The sequence below is a fragment of the Carcharodon carcharias genome, chromosome 3 (genome assembly GCF_017639515.1).
Source record: "Carcharodon carcharias isolate sCarCar2 chromosome 3, sCarCar2.pri, whole genome shotgun sequence".
NCBI classification, from domain to species: Eukaryota; Metazoa; Chordata; class Chondrichthyes; order Lamniformes; family Lamnidae; genus Carcharodon; species Carcharodon carcharias.
The window spans coordinates 17,598,859-17,623,301 of record NC_054469.1 but is presented as its reverse complement, the minus strand read 5'-3'; the positions used below and the strand labels follow the sequence as shown (position 1 = coordinate 17,623,301).

The following is a 24,443-nucleotide window of genomic DNA, read 5'->3' as shown; positions in this document are numbered from 1 at the left end:
CCACCTCCAACGCATTTGCATCCTTCCTTAAATAAGGAGACCAAAAATGTACATAGTATTTGAGATGCGGTCTCACCAATGCCCTGTATAACTGAAGCATAACATCCTTACTTTTATGTTCAAATTCCCTCGTCACAAAGGATAACATTCCATTAGCCCTCTTGATTACTTGCTACACCTGCACACTAACTTTTTGTGACTCATGCGCGAGAACACCTAGGTTGCTCTGTTCCTCAGATTTCTGCAGTTGTTCTCCATTTAAGTAATACTCTGCCTTTTTTATTCTTTCTGCCAAAGTGAACAATGTCACATTTTCCCACATTATACTCCATCTGCCAGGTTTTTGCCCACTCACTCAATTTATCTATATCCTTCTGCAAGCTCTTTATGTCTTCTTCCAATCTGCCTATCTTTGTGTTGTCTGCAAATTTAGCTACCATATCTTCGCTCCCCTCATTTAAGTCATTGATGTAAATTGTAAAAAGTTGAGGCCCCAGCACAGACCTTTGCGGGACTCTACCAGTCACATCCTGCCAACTACCTTGAAAACATTCTATGAATTCATCCAGGCTACGACTGTCAATCTGATTTTTCCAGTATATATGTAGGTTAACGTCACCCATGATTATTGTTATCCCTTTATCACAAGCACCCAATATTTCTTCTTATATACTTTATGCTACATTGTGATTACTATGAGGGGGCCTGTAGACCACTCCCACTATTGACTTCTTTTCCCTAAGATTCCTTATCTCCACCCAAACTGATTCTCCATCCTGATCTCCTGAACCAATGTCATCACTAGCTCTTGCACAAATGCCATCCTTGATCAACAATGCTACCCCTCCACCTTTACCTAGCTTCCTATTCTTCTTGAAAATCATATACCCCATAATATTCAGGATATCTGAGTGCATGTAGCATTCATAACAATTTTGAAAGTCTTTAATTTTGTCTTTTTGTTATCTTTGAGACATCTAGTCTTGATTCTTTGCATTCTTAGGTTTTTTTTCTCCCTGTCCCTTCCTGCCATTCTCCGACCCACATTTTACATATGACTATTTTCCTCTTTTATTTTGTCTCTACTCTTTGATGTACCACATCATTCCACATTTGATCCCTTGCCCACACTATTTAGTTTAAAACCCTCTCTACTTCCCTAGTTACGCGATTCAAAAGGACATTGGTCCCAACATGGGGTTCAGGTGTCAACTGTCCCAAAGGTAGAGCTCTCACTTTCTACAGTACTAGTGCCAGTGCCCAACAAACTGGAACCCCCTTCTCCCACACCAGTCTGAGTCATGTGTTCATCTCTCTAATTTTAAGTACCCTATGCCAATTTGCATGTAGCTCAGGTAATAATCCAGAGATTATAACCTTTGAGGTTCTGCTTTTCAATTTAGTACCTAGTTCCTCACACAATCCATGCAGAACCTCTTTCCTAGTTCTACCTATGTAGTTGGTACCTACATGGACCACGACAACTGGATCCTCCCTTTCCCATTGCAAGTTCTGTCCAGCCCTGTGCAGATGGCCCATAACCTGGCACTGGGCAGGCAATACAGCCGTGTGGACTCTTGCTCTTTGATACAGAGAACAGTGTCAATCCCCCATACTATAATATCCCTACCACCACTACATTCCTTTTCTGCTTCCCCCCACTTGGATGGCTTCCTGTACCACAGTGTTATGGTCAATTTGCTCGTCCACCCTGCAGCCCCCGCTCTCGTCCAAACAAGCTGGGGGAACCTCAAACCTATTGGACAATTGCAGAGGACACACCTCTGCCTTCTGGGTCCCCTTACCTGCCTCACTCATAGTCACACATTCCTGTCCCTGACCAAACCAAAAGACCCTACCCTAAGTGCTGAGTATTTCCAGCACTTCCTGTTTTTATTTCAGATCTCCAGCATCTGCAGTATTTTGCTTTTATTTACTTGAGGTACATGTAGTGGCTGTGGTCAATTGCCTACGTAACAGCGATTGCACTTCAAAATTAATTATCTATAAAGCTCTTTGGGATGGTCCAAGGACGCGGCAGGTCGCTATATAGGTTCTTAATGGCTCAGTGTCATACTTTGTTTTATAATGCTTCTTTTACAGGAGCATTGTCCCAAATGCCTTGGGACATTTCAATAAATTAAAGGCATTATATAAATATCAGCTGCTGTTGTTAATACATGTAGCCTTCTCTCAAGAGTGGATCTCATAATCTCACAACACGTCTAATTAGAGAAACATCTCTTTTCATCTCATCTGTGCAATCCATCTTTCTTAGGCACAAAGCGAAGAATTCTACCCATATGCTTTTGAATGGAGCTTTAGAGCTAGAATTTCTAAAATGTGGAGTTGCTTGCTAATGCAGAACTTGAATATTGCTGAAAAGAGAGACATGTTGCCGAAGGTTTTCGTTTCGCATTCATCAGGACAAATGCAAGAATGCCAAATTTCAAACGATCACAACAATTTACACTACAAGAGGAAAGAGGAATATGCACCTTGCACCTTTTTTGAATTACCCAGGAGCTTCGGAAGCCTATAGTTCCCATTGCTTTCTCCGCGGCAATACCTCAGTAATCAGAGTTGACTTGCCAGCCAATCAGCAACCCTTTTCTCCTGTAGTGAAAATTGTTGCAATTGTTCGAAACTTGGCATTCTTCTCCGTGTCCTGATGAGAGTGAGACGAAAAGCTTCAGCAACATTTCTGCCTTCCCAGCAATATTCAAAATGTGAAATGTTGCTTGCTTTTGGACTTGCTAGAGGGTCGCAAGGAACCAATGAGAGTAGAGTGGTTCAGTCATGTAACTAAGTTCACTTAAACAGCTGTAATGGGAAGACCACTCAGGTTCATATCCTGGAAAGAGGCAATCAAGCAGACTGAAGGACATCCTTAACTCAAATCTATCATCCTGAAGCTCATTCATCTTTTCTTCTTAAACCCATAGTCAAACTCATTAGGGTGCAGAATGATCAGTATTCCTTACATTTCATTTCAGATGCAAGTATTGACAGTATAGGATTTAAGGTCAGAAGACTGGCCCTAATTTGGAATTCCCAGTATATATCTGCATTTCAATAGAATCCTAAAGAATGGTACAGCACAAGTGGCGGCCATTCAGCCCACCAGACCTGTGCTGGCTCTTAGAAAGAGCCACCCAATTAGTCCCATTCCATTGCTCTTTCCCCTTAGCCTTGCGAAATTTTCTTGTGTCAGTATTCATTCAGTCCCTTTTGTAAGTTATTATTGAGTCTGCTTCCATCACCCTTGAGTCATAATCATTTACGGACATTTGGCCCATTGAGGCAGGAAGTGTCTTTCATATCACAACAACTGACTGTGTAAATTCCTTTCTACCCATGTCAGCTTTGATCCTAGTGTCAATGATCTTAAATTTGGGCCCTCCACTGATCCTTATGTGATTGGAAAGTTTTATTTACTCTTTAATGATTCTGAACACCTCTATCAAACCTTCCCTTAATCTTATCTTCTCTAAGAAAAGCAACTTGATTCTTCACATATAACTGGTCTTTCATTTCTGGTACCATTCCAGTAAATCTCTCTACAGTGTCTCTAAGGCCTTGACATTCTTCCTCAAGTGCGCTGCTCAGAATTAGACACATATTCCAGCTGAGGCAACCAGTGGTTTATAAAGGCTTAGCACAACTTCCTTGATTTTGTGCTGTCTTTATATCAAGTTCCTGTTAGCCTCTTTAACAGCCTTCTCAATTTGCCGTACCATCTTTAAAGACTTGTTTACATACACCTCCAGGTCTCTCTGGTCCTGCATCCCCATTAAACTTGCATTACTTTGCTTGAATAGTCTACTCTCATTCTTTGATCAAAATGAATAATTTCATACCTTGTGTTAAATTTCATCTGCCATGTGTCTGTCCATTTCACCAGGCCGCCTGAAGTCTGTTACTATCCTCCTCGTTCTTTGCTACATTTCCAAGTTTTTTCTCATCTGCAGACTTGGAAATTTTGCCCTCCATATCTAAGTCCAATTCACTAATATCAAAAAGAGCAGTGGTCCTAATACCAAGCCTTGGCAGCACCACTATATATTTCCTTCCAATGTGAAAAACTATCATTCACCACTACTCTGCTTTCTGTCTCTTAGCAAATGTCATAACCATGCTGCCACTGACCCTTTATTTCCCTGAGCCTCAATTTTGCTATAAAGTCTATTATGTGCTACCTTATCAAACACCTTTTGAAAGTCCATGTACACAAAACCAGCTGTACTACCATCAGCTGTACCACCATCAAGTCCTTCCATTATTTCAACATGAAACTATTGTCGATTGTTGTAAAAACTCACCTGGTTCACTAATGTCCTTCAGAGAAGGAAATCTGCCGTCCTTACCTGGTCCGGTCTATATGTGACTCCAGACCCATGGCAATGTGGTTGACTCCTAACTCCTCTCTGAAATGGTGTGGCAAGCCACTCAGTTCAAGGGCAATTAGGGATCGGAACAAATGCTTGCCAGCGATGCCCACGTCTGATGAAAGAATTAAAAAAAAATTCAATCAGGTTCGTTAAACCCATTTTTCTTGCACAAATCCATGCCTGCTTTTATTTATTAATCCATAGGTTTCCAAGTGCTGTCAATTTTGCTCTAGATTACTGTCTTAAAATCCCTCCAGCACTGACGTTAGACTGGTCTGTAGTTGCCGGGTTTATGCCCCTCTTTTTTTAAAACAAGGATGTAATATAAGCAATCCCGAATCCTCTGGCACCGTGCCCATATTCAAGATGATTTGGAAGATTGTGGCTGGAGCCTCCACAATTTCCATCTTCACTCTGCTCAGTAAACTAGGATTCATCCCATCAGGACTAGGTGACTATTTTTTTTAAACACAGAGTGCTGCTAAGCTAATTATATCCTCTATATCAATTTTATCCTGTTCATTTTCTCTATTACCACCTCCTTTCTACTTCGTTGGGAGCATCCTCTTTTCCAGCGAAGTAACAATTCTCAGTCATGACCTCTCCTCCTTGAGATTTTATTTTGGTCCTTAGTTGACCACACATTTCCTTTGCCTACACTATTACTACATATATATGTTCATAAAAGACTTTTGGACTCCTTTTTATGCTACCCATGAATCTTATTCTTATACAATCTCTTTTCCCACTCCTCCTTTTACTATTTATATGCCTATAAAAGACTTTGGGGTTCCCTTTTATGTTGGCTGTCAGTCTTTCTTCATAATCCCGCTTCTCTTATTTGCTTCTTCACCTCTCATCTAAACCTTCTATATTCAACTTGGTTCTCAATTGTATTTCCTACCTGACACCTGCCGTAAGGACAGCTTTCTTCTTTACCTTAATTTCTATCTCCATTTACAACCAGGGAGCTCTGGATTTATTTGCCCTACCTTTCCCTTTCGATGGAATATACCTTGACGGTGCCTGAACCATTTCTTCTTTAAAGGCAGCCCATTGTTCAGCTACAGTTCTTCCTGCCAACCTTTGGTTCCAGTCTAACTGGCCCAGCTCTGTTCTTGCTTCATTGAAGTTGGCTCTCCCCCAGTTAATTATTCTTACTCTGGATTGCCCATTGTCCTTTTCTATCGTCATCCTAAACCATATGATACAATGATCACCGTCTCCTAAATGTTCCCCCGCTGATACTTGATCTACTTGGCCCACCTAATTTCCAAGAACCTGGTCTAGCAGTGCCATCGTTCTTGATGGATTAGACATACTGCTATAGAAAATTTGCCTGAACACAATCTAGGAACTCGCGCCCCTCTTTGCCCTTTACACTACTGCTGTCTCACACTACATTTAGGTAATTAAAGTCCCCCATTATAACTACTCGTATAATGTTTGCATCGTTCTGTAAATTCCCTGCAGATTTATTCCCCTACATCCTTCCCACTAGTTGGTGGCCTGTCGACTACACTGAGCAATGTAGTAACACTGTTTGTTCCTTAGCTCTAGCCCAAATTGATTCTGTTCTTGAACCCTCTGGAACATCCTCTTTCTCCAGCACCTAATGCTCTCCTTAACCAACAGAGCCACCTCCTCCTCTTTTTCCTTCCTGCCCTATCTTCCCAGAACGCCTTGTATCCAGGAATATTTAACACCCAGTCCTATCCTTTCTTTAGCCAGGTCCCTGTTATTGCCACATCATAATTCCGCAAGGCAATCCGCACCTGTAACTCACCAATCTTATTTACTATACTGTGTGCATTCACATACACCCAGTATAACCCTGATTTAAACTTCATTACTTTCTCCCTGACTCTATTAACTTAAGTTTTGCTGAAAAGAGAGAAGCTTTTTGTTTTCCACTTATCAGGACAAACACAAGAATGCCAAATTCCAAACGTTCACAACAATTTATACAACAGGAGAAGATTGCTGATTGGTTAGCAAGTCAACTTTTTGGATGAGGCATTGCCATGGAGAAAACGACAGGCTCCCCAAGCTCCTGTGTAATTCAAGAGAGGCACAAAGCTTGAACATATTCCTTATGTTTACGGAGAACTAGTCCCTGCACACAAACGTAAGGTGCTTTTAACAAGCGTAAATGAGCCATGCTACAAACTCAACTGATTATCTTAAATTGTCAGTGGAGCTTTAAGCCCACTCAGGATTATTCAGCAAGTGCTGTCCAATTGTGGAATCACAAAGACGTTTGAGAAAGACTTTATGCCTCTGCCTACCAAACAATTGAGCCACATTCCATATGAATTTCATTGCCAGTGTGATTCCAGGTACGCTGGCCTTATGTCCTGACAGCTGGATGATCAAATCGAACAGGACATTCCTTCGGTAGTTCATGACAGGCAGAACACAGACTGTGCTCAACCAAGTCACATTGGCAAATCTGTTCCCCCCCACAAAAAAGGTGATTCCGTGATTGGGCGACACTTTTACTGGAGTAGAACTTGAACTCCTACAACCTTGTGACGCAGAGGCAAGAGTGCTACCAACTGAGCCATGGCTGACATGAGTCACGCAGCTTTGATTACCCTTCCTTTTGCCCTGGGGGAAATGTGTTCTTTTCTACCTGAACCATCAGCTTCCTCTTTGAAAGCTCATTGAGTTGTTGTTACCTAGAATTTTTGATCCCAAACCCCTCTTCAGTCTGGGCAGTTCCTGCCCCCACAGAACTCATTTCTTGCTCTCTTGACTCCATTCTCTCACCCCTTGTCCAGTCTTTCCCACCTACATCCGCGACTCCTCTGACACCCTACATCATATCAACAATTTCCAGTTCCCTGGCCCCAACCACTTCCTCTTCACCATGGACGTCCAATTCCTCTACACCTCCATCCCCCACCAGGATGGTCTGAGGCTCTCCACTTCTTTCTTGAACAGAGGCCCAAACAATCCCCATTCACCACTACTCTCCTCCGTCTGGCTGAACTTGTTCTCTCACTGAACAATTTCTCCTTAAACTCCTCTCACTTCCTCCAAATAAAAGGTGTGGCTATGGGTCCCCGTATGGGCCCCAGCTATGCCTGCCTTTTTCTGGGGTATGTGGAACATTCCTTGTTCCAGTCCTGGTGAAGCCCCCTCCCACAACTCTTTCTCCGGTACATCGATGACTGCTTCGGTGCCGCTTCATGCTCTCGTTTGGACCTGGATATATTTATTAATTTTGCTTCCAATTTCCACCCCTCCATCATTTTCACATGGTTCATCACTGACACTTCCCTCCCCTTCCTTGACCCGTCTCAATTTCTGGTGATAAAACTGTCCACCAATATTCATTACAAGCCTACTGACTCCTACAGCTACCTTGACTACAGCTCCTCACACCCATTTTGGGACACCCTGGTCCACTCCTCCATCACCCCCTGCATCTCAACCCCCTCCCATGCAACCGCAGAAGGTGCAACACCTGCCCCTTTATTTCTCCCCTTCTCACCGTCCAAGGGCCCAAATACTCCTTTCAAGTGAAGCAACATTTCACTTGCACGTCCCTAAATTTAGTCTACTGCATTCACTGCTCCCAATGCGGTCTCCTCTACATTGGAGAGACCAAACGCATACAGGCTGACTGCTTTGCAGAACACCTTCAGTCTGTCCGCAAGCATGACCCAGACCTCCCTGTCGCTTGTCATTTCAACACACTGCCCGGCTCTCAAGCCCACATGTCTGTCCTTGGCCTGCTGCAATGTTCCAGTGAAGCTCAACACAAACTGGAGTAACAGCACCTCATCTTCCGACGAGGCACTCTACAGCCTTCTGGACTTAACACTGAGTTCAACAACTTCATGAACTCTGTCCTGCATCCCCACCCCCTTTCTGATCCCTCTTTTTCCAATAATTTATATTTTTAAAATATATTTTTCTTTTCCCACCTATTTTTAAATTTATTTCGACCTATCGTTTAATCTCCACCTTTTAGCCCATTTCCAACCCTTCTTCCCACCCCCACTAGGGCCATCTGCCACTAGCTTTCTACCCTTAAAGTCACCATTATCACATTCCTTAGATAATATCACCACCGTCAACACCCCTTTGTCCTTTTGTCTATGACATCTTCGGCAATCTCTTCTTTGCCTCCACCTATCACTGGCCCTCTATCCAGCTCTACCTGTCCCATCACCCCCTTAACCAGCTTATATTTCACCACGTTTCTATTTTTCCTTAGTTCTGTTGAAGAGTCATACGAACTCGAAACGTTAACCATGTCCCTCTCCGCAGATGCTGTCAGACCTGGAGTTTTTCCAGGTGTTTTTGTTTTTGTTTCAGATTTCCAGCGTGCGCAGTATTTGCTTTTATCCCCTCTTCAGTCTGACTGAAGCTCACCCTCTTCCAGATGAACATTCTCACTCTTTCTGAGGACACAATGATGACAATTCCAATGGTGCTTTACCCATCCATACAGCCCCTCCCCCTCGCCACAAACCTCCCTATTTTTAAATTTCCCGCTCACTTTCAGGGCGCACGCTCAGCTCCCACGGAAAAGTCACGTCGTGCAGGGCGGGGCGGAGACAATTAGATCTCGCGAAATGTGGCGCGGGACCTCCCATGGTCACGTGCCCACCTCCTCCTCTCGCGAGCCCGCGAAGGAAAAAAAATAGCCATGTTTGTTTTGGTGCGATGAACGTTTAGGAAGGCAGGATAGCTTATGCTCACGGTGGGAATATACCGTTCAAGGATTAAAAAAAAAAGAACCTTGTAAGGAGCACTGTGACCAAGCCCGATGTGATTTGGTTCGAGCGGGTGCGTTCAGTCTTTCTCCTTCCTCTCTTTCCCCGAGAGAATCGGGCGGGAGCGGCCCCCTCAACTCGCTGTCAACCGAGAGGAACTACAACCTCCGGCATGCCGCGCGGCGAGTGGCGCCTGCGCAATGTCAGCACACCATACTGCCCATGCGCAACCTCAGTGGGCCATCAATAAGAAGGCAAAGGTGAGATTTATCGAACCACATCAGTTTGTTTCACTGGCAAATGTGATGATTTGAAATGTCCGCTTTATAAGTGTCCTAAAATCGATAAGATTAAATATTTTCGGGTGTTTATATGCGAAGCGAGGAAGTAAAAAGGGGTAAAAACAAAAAAACTGCGGATGCTGGAAATCCAAAACAAAAACAGAATTACCTGGAAAAACTCAGCAGGTCTGGCAGCATCGGCGGAGAAGAAAAGAGTTGACGTTTCGAGTCCTCATGACCCTTCGACAGAACAGCTCTGTCGAAGGGTCATGAGGACTCGAAACGTCAACTCTTTTCTTCTCCGCCGATGCTGCCAGACCTGCTGAGTTTTTCCAAGTAAAAAGGGGGTTGGACAGAAAAGCCTGAAAGTGATCAGTGCAAAGGAACTTGCATTGATATAGCCCCCATCACAATCTCAGGATGTCCCCAATGAGCTTCAGTGAAGCAGTTTGGAAGTGTAGTCACTGTTGCAGGAAACGTGACAGCACTTTTTGCATGGCAAGCAGCAATGTGATAATAATCAGATAATCTGCTTTATTGATGCCGGTTGAGGGATAAACAAGTGGCCATTGCATCTGTGCGTACCCTCCCACCTTTTCTCTGAATAGTGCAAATCCCATGGAATTTTTTCTGCCCACCTGAGGTGACACGCACATTTTTGTCTGTCAGCTGTGACTCAGTCGGTAACACTCTTGCCTCCAACTTGGAAAGTGTTGAGTTCAATTCCTACTTCAGGATCTGAGCACAAATATCCTGGGCAGACAGTCCTAGTACGATACTGAGGGAGTGCTGCACTGTTCTCGTCTTTCAGGCGAGACCTTAGACCAAGGCCCTATCTGTCCTCTCAGGGGGATGTAACAGATCCCATGGTGCTATTTTGAAGAGGGACAGGGGAGTTATCCCTGGTGTGCTAATCAATATGTATTCCTCAATCAACATCAAAAACAGATTATCTGGTCATTATCGCATTGCTGCTTGTGGGGGCTTGCTGTGTGCAAATTGGCTACTGTGCTTCCTATGTTACAACAGTGATTACACTTCAAAAAGTCCTCATTTGCTGTAAAGTGTTTTGGGATGACATGAGATTTTGAAAGGCGTATGGAAGTGCAAGTCTTTTTTATCGTGAGCTGAATGACCTCTTGTGATGTAAATGTCGGTGATTCTATAAGATCTTATCTGAACAGGTATTTTGCATAGAGATACAAGTAACATCCCAGAAGCAGCTATAAATTAGAATGTGGAAGGGAGGGAGGATCTCAGGAAAATTACAATCTCCAGGGAAGTGGTACTGAGTAAATTGTTGGAGCTGCAGGCTGCCAATGCCCGGGTCTTAAAAGAAGTGGCTAGTGAGATAGTTGACGCATTGTTTTTAATTTTCCAAAATTCACTTGAAGGCCCCATTAGGTTGGAAGATAGCAAATGTATCTCCACTATTCAAAAAGGGGGGAAGATAGAAAATGGGAAACTACAGGCCATTTAGCTTAACATTTGTCATAGGGAAAATGTTAGATGCTATTATTAAAGAAGCGATAGAGCACTTGGATAAGTTCAAGATAATCAGGCAGAGTCAACATGGTTTTGTGAAAAGGAAATCATGTTTAGCCAACTTATTGGAGTTCTTTGAGGAAGTAACGTGCTGTGGACAAAGGGGAGCCGGTGGATGTACTGCACTTGGATTTCCAGAAGATATTTGATAAAGTGCCACATCAGAGGCTATTGTGTAAAATGAAAGCTCATGGTATAAGGAGTAACATATTGGCATGGATAGAAGATTGGCTGGCTAACAGGAAGCAGAGTAGGCATAAATGGGTCTTTTTCAGGTTGGCAAGATGTGACAATTAGTGTGCCACAGGGATCAGCGCTGGGACCTCAACTGTTTACAATTTATATAAATGACTTGGATGAAGGGATGGATGGAATGGTTTGCTGATGACACAAAGATAGGTGGGAAAGTAAGTTGTGAAGGGGACGTAAGGAGGCCACAGAAAAATATAGATAGGTTAAGTGATTGGGCAAAGATCTGGCAAATGGAGTATAATGTGGGCAAATGGGATATAATGCGGGAAAATGTGAAATTGTCCATTTTGGTAGGAAGAATAAAAAAGAAGCATATTATCTAAATGGTGAGAGATTGCAGAGCTCTGAGGTGCAGTGGGATCTGGGTGACTTAGTGCATGAATTGCAAAAGGCTAGTATGCAAGTGCAGCAAATAATTGGGAAAGCTAATAGAATGTTATCATTTATTGCGAGGGGAATTGAATACAAAGGTAGGGAGGTTATGCTTCAGTTGTGCAGGGCACTAACGTGACCACATTTGGAGTACTGTGTACAGTATTGGTCACCTTATTTAAGGAAGGAAGTAAATGCATTAGAAGCAGTTCAGAGAAGGTTTACCAGACTAATACCTGAAATGGGTGGATTGTCTTATGAGGAAAGGTTGGACAGGCTAGGCTTGTATCCACTGGAGTTTAGAAAAGTAAGATTCGAGAGGAGTAAGAGGTAACTTGATTGAAACATATAAGATCCTGAGGGGTCTTCTCAGGTGGATGTGGAGAGAATGTTTCCTTTTGAATCTAGAACTGGGGATCACTGTTTAAAAATAACGGTCACTCAATTAAATCATAGATGAGGTGAGATTTTTTCTCTGAAAGTCATGAGTCTTTGGAACTCTCTTCCTGAAAAGGTGTTGGAAACAGAGTCTTTGAATATTTTTAAAGCAGAGGTGGGTAGATTCTTGACAAGCAAGGGGGCGATAGATTATTGGGGGTAGGCGGGATGCAGAATTGAGGTTACAATCAGATTAGTCATGATCTTATTGAATGGCAGAGCAGGCTTGAGGGGCTAAATGGCCTACTCCTGCTCCTTGTTTGAACGTTTGAATGTAATGGCTCCTCTGACCATGCAGCTCTCATTCAGTGCTGCACTGGAGTGTCAGCTGAGATTTTATACTTGAAATCTCACTCCAGAGACTTGAGTGCAAATCTGGACTGACATTCCAGTACAATATGCAGCCGCGTTATTGTCTTAGTGGCACAGAATACTGTATTGACTCCGGATATGACTTATATAATTGTGATGAGAAATGATTTTTAGTGGTTTTATAGCTTGTGGAACAAAAGGGAGTCTAAAACCTTTAAAGCAGAGCAGCCTCTCCTGAAAGCTGCTGTGGTGATCAAAGGAGTAGAGTGCACGGAGAGAGGAGTGTTTCGAGGAGAGTATTCTTCATGATTGTCACATAATAATTGCAAGTTTCCAATAATCTAGTGTAACATGATACTTCTTGTTCTGATGATATTTTTAAAAATCATTTACGGGATGTGGGCTCATTGGTTAGGCCAGCATTTATTGCCCATCCCTAATTGCCCTTGAGAAGGTCATGATGAGCTGCTTTCTTGAACCGCTGCAATCCATGTGGTATAGGCACATCCACAGTGCTGCTGTGAGGGTGTTCCAGGATTTTGACCCAGCGACAGTGAAGGAACGGTGGTATATTTCCAAGTCAGGATGGTGAGCGGACTTGGAGGGGAACTTCCAGGTGGTGGTGGCCCCATGAATCTGCTGTCCTTGTCCTTCTAAATGGTAGTGGTCGTGGGGTTGGAGGACGATGTCCAAGGAGCCTTGGTGTGTTTCTGCAGTGCATCTTGTAGATGGTACACACTGTTGCCACTGTGCGATGATGGTGGAGGAAGTGAATATTTGAAGATGGAGTGCCAATCAAGCAGGCTGCTTTGTCCTGGATGGTATAAAGCTTCTTGAGTGCTGTTGGAGTAGCATTCTTCCAGGCAAGGGGAGAGTACTCCATCACACTCCTGACTTGTGCCTTGTAGATGGTGGCTTTGGGGAGTCAGGAGGTGAGTTACTTGCCGCAGGATGCCAAGCCTCTGACCTGCTCTTGTAGCCACAGTATTTATATGGCTAGTCCAGTTCAGTTTCTGATCAATGGAGACCCCCAGGATGTTGATAGTGGGGGATTCAGCGATGGTAATGCCATTGAATGTCATTGGGTGATAGTTAGATTCTCTCTTGTTGGAGATGGTCATTGCCTGGCACTTCTGTGGCATGAATGTTGCTTCCCACTTGTCAGCCCAAGCCTGGATATTGTCCAGATCTTGCTACATTTGGACATGGACTTCTTCAGTACCTGAGGAGCTATGAATGGTGCTGAACATTGTGCAATCATCAGTGAACATCCCCACTTCTGACCTTTTGTTGGAAGGAAGGTCATTGTTGAAGCAGCTGAAGATAGCTGGGCTGAGGACACTATCCTAAGGAACTCCTGCAGTGATGTCCTGGAGCTGAGATGTCTGACCTCCAACAACCACAACCATCTTCCTTTCTGCTAGGTATGACACTGACCAGAGGAGGGTTTTCCCTCTGATTACCCTTGATTCTAGCTCTGCTCGGGCTCCTTGATGCCACACAATGCAGCCTTGATGTCAAGGGCAGCCACTCTCACCTCACCTCTGGAGTTCAGCTTTTTTGTCCATATTTGAACGAAGGCTGTAATGAGATCAGGAGCTGAGTGACTCTGGCGGAATCCAAACTGAGTGCCAGTGAGTAGGTTATTGCTAAGCAAGTGCTGCTTGATAGCACTGTTGATTACCTCTTCCATCACTTTACTCATGATTGGGAGTAGTCTGATGGGGCAGTAATTGGCCGGCTTGGATTTGTCCTGATTTTTGTATACAGGACACACCTGGGCAATTTTCCCAATAGCCAGGTAGATGCCAGTGGTGTAACTGTACTGGAACAGCTTCGCTAGGGGTGCAGCAAGTTCTGGAGTCTTCAGTCTTATTGCCGGAATATTATCAGGGCCCATAGCCTTTGCAGCATCCAGTGCCTTTAGCTGTCTCTTGATATCACATGGAGTAAATTGAATTAGCTGAAGACTGGCATCTATGATGCTGGGGACCTCCGGAGGAAGCTGAGATGGATCATCCACTTGGCACTTCTGGCTGAAGATTGTTGCGAATGCTTCAGCCTAATCTTTTACACTGACGGGCTGGGCTCCCCATCATTGAGGATGGGGATGTTTGTGGAGCCTCTTCCTCCAGTGAGTTGTTTAACATTCACAACTGGGTGCGGCAAGACTGTAGAGTTTAGATCTGATCTTTGGTTGTGGAATCACTTAGCCGCTTATGCTGTTTGGCACAAAAGCAGTCCTGTGTTCTAGCTTCACCAGGTTGACACTTCATTTTTAGCTATGTCTAGTGTTGCTCCTGGCATTCCCTCCTGCATTCTTCTTTGAACCAGGGTTGATCCCCTGGCTTGGTGGTAATGGTAGAGTGGGGGATATGCCAGGCCATGAGGTTACAGATTGTGGTTGAGTACAATTCTGCTGTTGCTGATGGCCCACAGTGCCTTATGGTTGCCCAGCCTTGAGTTGCTAGATCTGTTGGAAATCTATCTCATTTAGCACGATTGCAGTGCCACACAACACGATGGAGGGTATTCTCAATGTGAAATTAGGACTTCGCCTCCACAAGGACTGTGCTGACTCCTACCGATACTCCTACAGATGCTTCTTCGGCAGGCAGATTGATGAGGATGAGGCCAAGTGTGTTTTTCCCTCTTTTTGGTTCCCTCACCACCTGCTGCAGACCCAGTCTAGCAGTTCTGTCTTTTAGGGCTCAGTCAATAGTGGTGCTACCAAGCCACTCTAGGAAATGGACGCTGAAGTCCCACACCCAGAGTACATTCTGCGCCCTTGCCACCGTCAGTGCTTCTTCCAAGTGGTGCTCAACATGGAGGAGCCCTGATTCATCAGCTGAGGGAGGGCGGTACGTGGTAATCAGCAGGAGTTTTCCTTGCCCATGTTTGACCTGATGCCATGAGACTTCATGGGGCCCGGAGTTGATGTTGAGCACTCCCAGGGCAACTCCCTCCCTACTGTGTATACCACTGTGCTGCCACCTCTGCTACTGGTGGGACAGGACATACCCAGAGATAGTGATGGTGGTGTCTGGGACATCATCTGTAAGGTATGATTCCATGAGGATGACTATGTCAGGTTGTTGCTTGACTAGTCTGTGAGTCAGCTCTCCCAATTTTGGCACAAACCTCCAGATGTTAGTAAGGAGGACTTTGCAGGGTCTATAGGGCTGAGTTTGCTGTTGTCGTTTCTGTGCCTAGGTTGATGCCAAGTGATTTCATTCCTTTGAGACTTCATAGCGGTTTGATACAACTGAATGGCTAGCTAGGTCATTTCAGAGGGAAGTTAAGAATCATTGCTGTGGGTGTGGACCAGTTAAGGATGGCAGATTTCCTTTCCTAAAAGACATTAGTGACTTAGATGGGTTTTTACGACAATCGACAATGGTTTCATGGTCGTCATAAGACTTTTAATTCCAGATTTTTATTGAATTCAAATTTCAACATCTGTCGTGGTGGGATTCGAACCCCAATACCCAGAGCATTACCCTGGGTCTCTGGATTAGTAGTCCAGTGACAATACCACCAAGTCACCGCCTCCCCCAGAGATGAGAACAACAGATGTTGCTCAGTGGTAGCACTTCCCCTCTGAATCAAAAAGTTATTTCACTTTATAGACCTGAGCATGTAATCTAGGCTGACACTGTCGGCGAGTAGTGAGGGAGCGCTGCACTAACTTTCAGACGTGTTATTAAACCGAGGCCTCATTTGCTGCCTCCCACTGGTGTACCATTAAACTATTTTGAAGAAGGGTGAGACAATTCTCCCTGGCAATCTGCACAATATTTATCCCTTCATCAATAACCAATGTCCTGTCATTTATTTCACTGCTGTTTGTGGGAGCTTGCTGTGTGTGAACTGACTTTCTGTTTCCCGCATTAAAACAATGACTACATCTCCAACCTACTTCATTGGTTGTAAAGTATTTTAGGACATTCTGAGGTCATGAAAGATGCTGTATCAGATTTGATAAGTATTCTGGCATCTAGCTAAATACTTCATGGGGTTAAGGAGAATCTTTACTATATTTCTCTTCGGGGATTTGATGAATTGAGAATTTAGGGGCATTGATCTTGTGTACTGAGAGTTCTCTTGCCCTTTGCTGTGTTTGTTTGTTTAATATGTTGCTTAGAAGAAATCTCGGATTTTGTAAAAAAGGAATGCTGTCCACAGTTAGGAGCAGGTACATAAAAGGGAAACACTGGATATGATATATTTGGATTTCCAAAAGATAAGGTGCCACACAAAAAGCTATTGCACAAGATAGGTTCTCATGAAGTTGGAGGTGATACATCGGCATGCATTGAGGATTGGTTAAAGGACAGAAAACAGAGAGGAGGAATAAACAAGTCATTTTTCAGGTTGGCAGGCTAGTAAGGCCCAGTCCTGGAGCCTCAGTCTCGGGCAATTGCAATCTACGTTAATGACTTAGATGAAGGGACTGAGTGGAATGTATCCAAGTTTGATACTGATACAAAGCTTTTTTGGGAAAGTAAGGTGGTTATAATGTGTCCTCAAATAGATATGTTATATATTTCTTTATATATGTTTATCTTTAGATATGTTAAATGAGTGGGCAAGAAGGTGGCAGATGGACTATATTGAGGAGAAATGTGAGGTTATTCTCTTTGCTAGGAAAATAGGAAAACAACATTTTTTCAAATGGTGAGAAGCTATTAATTGTGGTGTTCAAAGAGATTTAGGTATCTTTGTATATGAAATACAGAAAGTTAATATGCAGATACCCCAAACAATTAGGAAGGCAAATGATATCTTGGTCTTTTTTGCAAGTGAGTTGGAGTATAAGAATAAGGAAGTCTTGTTTCAATTGTGGAGGGCTTTAGTGGAGTTTTGATCTCTGTCCATATGAACATAGAAACTACAGCAGGAGTAGACCATATGACCCATCAAACCTGCTGTGCCCTTTAATAGGACCATGGCTGATCTTGGGCTTCAACTCAAGTTTCCTGCCTGTTCCCCATATCCCTTCATTCCCTGAGAGACCAAAAGGTAATTATTTGCTGTCCTTCTTCCTGTCCTGGCTCCGCAGCTGAATTAAATTTTATCCTGCTGCCTCTTGGGACCCTGTTCCAGATTGACTATTTGCTCACTGAAATAATGGGCCATAATATCCAAGCTCCCCAGCAATGCATTGGGGGTACCCCAAAGGTACGCTGGGGAAATCCCTTCAGGATGTTCACAGTTAAGGTTTGCACGCAATTGCCTAGAAGTGCATATTTGTGATGGGCAATTGCCCTGCACTGGGAACCATCCGAAAATGCGATTTAACATCGGTTGGTTCCAACTGGGATACATTAGTTATCCAGGAAAAGTTAGAAGGAGTAAAACCACTTCTAACTTCTGGATAACTATTGTACAGACCCAGAGTGACCCCAGCGTGGAACTTCCTCCACACCCCTGAACCCCAAGGGGACTCCCCCCTCTCCTCGACTACCCCCTCCCTCCACAGGACTACCGCTACAATCTGGAACCCCCCAGGGGACTACCCCCCCCACCTCTTATTGACTACTCTCCCAAGGGCCTCCTCCTCTTCCCCCATGGCCCCTGCCCAGCAGGCCCAACTCTCATCCCCACCTTCCCCCTCCCCCTGCCAGACCCGACCGGACCCAACCTACCCACTTACCTTTGACACTTAATTTGTCCCTGACCTGTCCTTTTAAAGGGTCCTTTAAATTTCACTGGACCCTTAAACTTGACGTGGTTTATGGCAGCTAGTGCTGTAAAAAAAAAAGGGCGTAGCCTCCTCCGCTTTGACCCTCCTGGACTTCGATGCTGGGCCCCGGGGGAGCGCTGCACTGCCTGGATCTCGCCCGGCCTGAGTCGGAAGGTAGGGTGAGATAGAATCGAAGAAAAATTGCGGTGAGTAATTGGGTGTGGAGTGGCAATCCGACGCTGATTGCCATACTGCGGAAGTTCAGGTCCACTGGTTTCACAGACTGTTTTCTAATGTACCATCCACCCTATGCAAGTTGTGTCCTCTGACAATTAAACTGAGGACCTAGTTTTATGTTCAAGTGAGTGGTAAAATTGAAATGTAAACACAGATAAACCTCTGGCATCATGAAGCATTAAAAAATGCTTATATTTCTAGTAATTGCTAAGCTTGACTGATACGTAGCACCTGAAATAGGAAGAGTTCTGTTCCCTAGCGCAATAATTCTTCATCTTGATGAGCTCCAATTAACAACTTGCCCCTAATTTACATTGAATTTTCCAGCGAGAAACAGATGAAAACATCAAAGCAGGTGAGTTCTTGACAGAACGACTGCTCTCTTGTTGCTTTTAACAAGCAGGCTTTTAAACCGGGACATCGGAATTAATGCAAAACAGAGGCAGAACAGGCTTCCACTTTGAGTTGTGGACATTTGGCAGTGCAGGTCCAAAATTGCAACACAAGTAGGGTAAGCATTCTGACGTTATCAATCTGGAAAGTGCTACAGGGCATGACAGTGATCTCACTTGCGACTGCACATGGGGTAACTGTCAGGTACTAATATTCTCCTAATTCAATAAGTTGTGAATGTCTCAGTTTTAGTGGCAAAACAAGGGTGTTATTGATTCGTATTGGACATTAAACGGAGAACTTAAGGTAGTGGCAGCATTGTCATCAACCATGCCTGGTGTTTCGTTCCAGCTACATAGTCCACTTTAAGTTCTATGCTGCTATTGTCCTGCTGCTCTGTGCGCAACATTTCAGTGAGTGACAGAACACTGAGCAAGATGTATTTTGTTGCAAGTTCAGAATTACGGGAAAATTTCACTGCGGAAGGAACCGTTTAGAAAAAAGCTCCTTTTCAACATTTATTGAAAAATTAGTTTCAAAGAAACATGCTCTTTAAAAATGTATATATTTCTGTTTACTCTGAAAGTTGTCAGTTTAAATAGTCCCCACCAAAGGATCGCTGTGAAAGTGGGGCCTGCATGAATATCTGTTGTCGCCGTCTTTTAGCTCTGGGTGGTTCAGAATCAAGTGTGCGCGAATCTTTAAGCCAGACAGGCTGTGAAGCCCCAAGTCTGTTGAGTTAGCTGGGCAGTAATTGCGATGTTGCAAGCGCTTTCAGCATTCTTGAACCCAGGATATAGGAAAAGACATAATTGGCTCCACCTTCTGATCACTGTGTGTACAGTGGTTAGGTGGGGTGGGATGCTCAGTCAGCTGTGATGATCATACCCACTGTAACTCATCAAGGATAGATGTGTCAATGAAGAATGGACACTTGAGGAGCTGTCAGACTCATAATGTAGCAACACTTAGCTTCTGAAGAGTACAGCGACAAACTAAATAAATAGTTCTCAAGGTGCGGTGACTCCCCGAGAATCCATTTTACTCGGTCAAGTTAGCATTCGCTGCTTAATGAGACATATTCAAATAATTATGAGAAGTGGGAACAGACACAAAACAAAATAGATGCAAAAGAACATTGCTGGTTTTTGCAACAATTTGCTTCTAAAGGGCAAGCAAATGAGCCCAGTGTATATGTTCTTCAGGTAGTCTTGGAAAACAGCCAGTTTGATTGACTGTTGCCACAAGTACAATGTTCACAGGTTAAAGGTTTGTACGTTAAGCTGATTTCATTAGATAATGATCTCTGTTAGCTTAAAGTAATTTCTAAACATCACAGAGGCAGGAAATCTGAGTTGTAATGAACAGTTTTACAGTCTTTGGCTGAACCTGAGCTCTTGATTGCTGATGGTGCCCGTCTATCCCGGGTGTTGATGTGCTGCACCCAAGGGTGTACGTCACTTCTGGATTGAATGTTGTCTGTTGTGGCTGTAGAGGCTGATTCGTGAGTGGCAGTCCCTTCCCTACCTGACACAGACGAATAGTGATGGCCAAAGGTCGACTGATGTTTTTTCCATTCGGTGGGCTCTCTTTTCTGCCATCTGGTCACTTCTTTCATCCTCTGCTTTTTCCATGCCCTTCCTGACTACTTATCTCCAGGCACTCCAGCCAGTAGCGTGGAATTCCCATGCATTGACTCCGATCCCGGTTGACTTGAAGTCTTGCTTGCAGACATCCTTGTACCCTAGATGTGGGTGGCCTGATGGTCTTGTGCTGATTAGAAGCTCGCCATAGAGCATGTCTTTGACGATACGGCCGTCATCCATTCGGCACACGTGACCCAGTCGACAGTGTCACCGCTGACTCGAGAGCAAACATGCTAGGAATCCATGCATGCTGGTGTACTTCCATATTCTTGCTAGGAGATGCCCAATATTCATTCGAGGCAGTGAAAGTGGAAGCTGTTCTGTCACTTTCCTTGGCTTGCATGAGTTGTCCATGCTTTGTTACTATAAAGGAGGGTGCTGAGAATGCAAGCTTGATACACACAGAGCTTTGTATTTTTTGGCTAGATTGCTGTTGGTCCACACTTGACTTCTTAACCTTGACATGACAGCTATGGCCTTGGCAATCCTGGTGCTGATTTTGGCATCAAGGGACAGGTTGCTGGTAATTGTTGACCCAAGGCATGTGAAGCCGTCGACAACCTCCAGAGTGAGGTTGTCGATTTGATGGAAAGTGGAGCCTCTACATTTGGCCCGTAACTTTGGTCTTCCTGATGCTGATTTTCAGCCTAAACTCTTTACAGACCCAGGAGTGATCTGCAAGTGAGCTAGAGCATGGGGTGCCAGTGCAGCATCATCGGGAAACAGCAATTCATGGACCAAGGGCAGGTGATGGCGTAGTGGTATTGTCGCTGGACAAGTAGTCCAAAGACCCAGGGTAATGTTCTGGGGACCTGGGTTCGAATCCCTCCACGGCAGATGGTAGAATTTGAATTTAATAAAAATCTGAATTAAAAGTCGAACAATGACCATTGTAGATTGTTGTAAAAACCTATCTGGTTCACGAAGGAAATCTATTGTCCTTACCTGGTCTAGACCACACGTGACTCTGAAATGGCCTAGCAACCACTCAGTTGTAACAAACTGCTACAAAGTCACTAAAAGAGGAATGAAACCGGACGTACCACCTGGCATTGACCTAGGAACCGGAAACAACAATGGCAATCTCAGCCCTGTCGACCCTGCAAAGTCCTCCTTACTAACATCTGGGGGCTAGAAAATTGGGAGAGCTGTCTCACAGATTCCTCATGGAATTATACCTTACACCACCTTCACTATCCCGGCAGAGGTGGTGGCACAGTACTATACAATCGGGAGGGAGTTGTCTTGGGAGTCCTCAACATCGACTCCAGACCCCGTGAAGTCTCATGGCATCATGTGCCAAAATTGGCAGTGCTGTCAAGCAACAGCCTGACATAGTCATACTCACAGAATCATATCTTACAGAGAATGTCCCAGACACCACAATCACTATACCTGGGTATGTCCTGCCCCACTGGCAGGACATATTCAGCAGAGGTGGCGGCACAGTGGTATACAGTCGGGAGAGAGTTGCCTTTGAAGTCCTGAACATCGACGCCAGACCCCATTAAGTCTCATGGCATCAAGGAAACCTCCTGCTGATTACCACATACCACCCTCCCTCAGCTGATGAATCAGTTCTCCTCCATGTTGAGCACCACTTGGAGGAAGCACTGAGGGTGGCAAGGGCGGAGATTGTACTCTGGGTGGGGGACTTCAAGGCCCACCACCAAGAGTGGATTGGCAGCACCATTACTGACCAAGCTGGCAAGTCCTAAACAACATAACTGCTAGACTGGGTCTACAGCAGGTGGTGAGGGAAGCAACAAGAGGGAAAAACATACTTGCTGCAGATGCACCTGACACTATCAGTAGGAGCGACCACCGCACAGTCATTGTGGAGATGAAGCCTAGCAACTCAAGACTGGGCTTCCAAGAGGCGCTGTGGGCCTTCAGCAGCAACAGAATTGTACTTGAAGACAATCTGTAACCTCATGGCCCGGCATGTCCCCACTCTACCATTACCATCAAGCCAGGGGATCAACTCCGGTTCAATGAAAAGTGCAGGAGCGCATGCCATGAGCATACCTAAAAATGAGTTGTCAACCTGGTGAAGCTATAACACAGGACTACTTGCGTGCCAAACATCATAAGCAGCAAGTGATAGACAGGGCTAAGCGATCCCACAACCAACAGATCAGATCTAAGCTCTGCAGTCCTGCCACATCCAGTCGTGAATAGTGGTGGACAATTAAACAACTCACTGGAGGAGGAGGCTCCTCAAACATCCCCATCCTCAATGATGGAGGAGCCCAGCACATCAGTGCAAAAGATAAGGCTGAAGCATTTGCTACAATCTTCAGCTAGAAGTGCGGAGTGAATGATCCATCTGGGCCACCTCCAGAGGTCCCCAGCATCACAGATGCCAGTCTTCAGCCAATTCCATTCACTCCACTTGATGTCAAGAAACGGCTGAAGGCCTGGATACTGCAAAGGCTATGGGCCCTGACAGTATTCTGACAATACTACTGAAGACTTGTGCTCCAGAACTTGCTGCGCCGCTAGCCAATCTGTTCCAGTACAGCTACAATACTGGCATCTACCTGGCTATGTGGAAAATTGCCTAGGTATGTTGTGTATGCAAAAAGCAGGACAAATCCAACCTGGCCAATTACTGTCCCATCAGTCTACTTTCGATCATTAGTGAAGTAATGGAAGGGGTCATCAACAGTATTATCAAGCAGCAAATGTTTAGCAATTACCTGTTCACTGACACCTAGTTTGGGTTCCGCCAGGGTCACTCAACTAACCTCATTACAGCCTTGGTTCAAACATGGACAAAAAAGCTGAACTCCAGAAATGAAGTGAGAGTGACTGCCTTTGACATCAAAGCAACATTTGACAGAGCGTGGCATCAAGGAGCCCTAGCAAAACTGAAGTTTTGGAAGGAAGATGGTTGTGGTTGTTGGAGGTCAGTCATCTCAGTCCCAGGACATCACTGCAGGAGTTCCTCAGGGTAGTGACCTTGGCCTAACCATCTTCAGCTGCTTCATCAATGACCTTCCTTCCAACATAAGGTCAGAAATGGGGATGTTCACTGATGATTGCACAATGTTCAGCACCATTCGCGACTCCTCAGATACTGAAGCAGTCCATGTCCAAATGCAGCAAGACCTGGACAATACCCAGGCTTGGACTGACAAGCAGCAAGTATCATTTGCGCCACAAAAGTGTCAGGCAATGACCATCTCCAACAAGAGAGAATCTAATCATCGCCCCTTGATGTTCAAAGGCATTACCATCACTGAATCCCCCACTATCAACATCCTGGGGTTACCATTGACCAGAAACTGAACTGGACTAACCATATAAATACAAGAACAGGTCAGAGACTAGGAATTGTGTGACGAGTAACCCACCTCCTGACTCCTCAAAGCCTGTCCCATTTATAAGGCACAAGTCAGGAGTGTGATGGAATACTCCCCACTTGCTTGGATGAGTGCAGCTCCCACATCACTGAAGAAGCTGGACACTGTCCGGGACAAAGCAGTCTGCTTGATTGGCACCACATCCACAAATATTCACTCCCTCCACCACCGATGCACAGTGGCAGCAGTGTATACCATCTACAAGATGCACTGCAGGAATTCACCAAGGCTCCTTCGACAACACCTTCCAAACCCACAACCACTACCATCTAGAAGGACAAGGGCAGCAGATAGATGGGAACCACCACCACCTGAAATTCCCCCTCCAAATCACTCACCATCCTGACTAGGAAATATAGCGCCGTTCCTTCACTGCCGCTGGGTCAAAATCCTGGAACTCCTTTCCTAACAGCACTGTGGATGTACCCACACCACATGGACTCAGCAGTTCAAGAAGTCAGCTCACCACCACCTTCTCAAGGGCGACTAGGGATGGGCAATAAATGCTGGCCCAGCCAGCGAAAGCCACATTTCATGAATGAATTTTTAAAAACGGGCATTTCACCCTTTGGTCTTGGCGTGCTGTCTTGCCAAGTTGAACAGCTTGCTGTCAACTCGTGATTACCAAAATTGGCAGGCAAGCTTCTTGCATGATACTCAAAGACTTTTTTACTTTATTGTTCATATTTTCAGAAGACAGTGCAGAACAGACTCCTGGCATTATGCTGCCTCCATTTGTCTCTTCTCACCTGGTGCACCTAGGGAATATAGGAACATGGGAGCAGGAGTAGG

General features: G+C 44.7%; 1 protein-coding gene across 2 annotated transcripts in view; it reads left to right on the top strand.

The window, feature by feature from the left end:
* The first annotated feature begins 9,057 nt into the window (after positions 1-9,057).
* Positions 9,058-24,443, top strand: part of sec22c (SEC22 homolog C, vesicle trafficking protein) — a 41,917-nt gene continuing 26,531 nt past the window's right edge. For both annotated transcript variants that reach the window (XM_041183308.1, XM_041183309.1), the window contains exon 1: positions 9,058-9,381. The gene's annotated coding sequence lies outside the window, so the exon portion shown is untranslated. The remainder of the gene's footprint in view (positions 9,382-24,443) is intronic.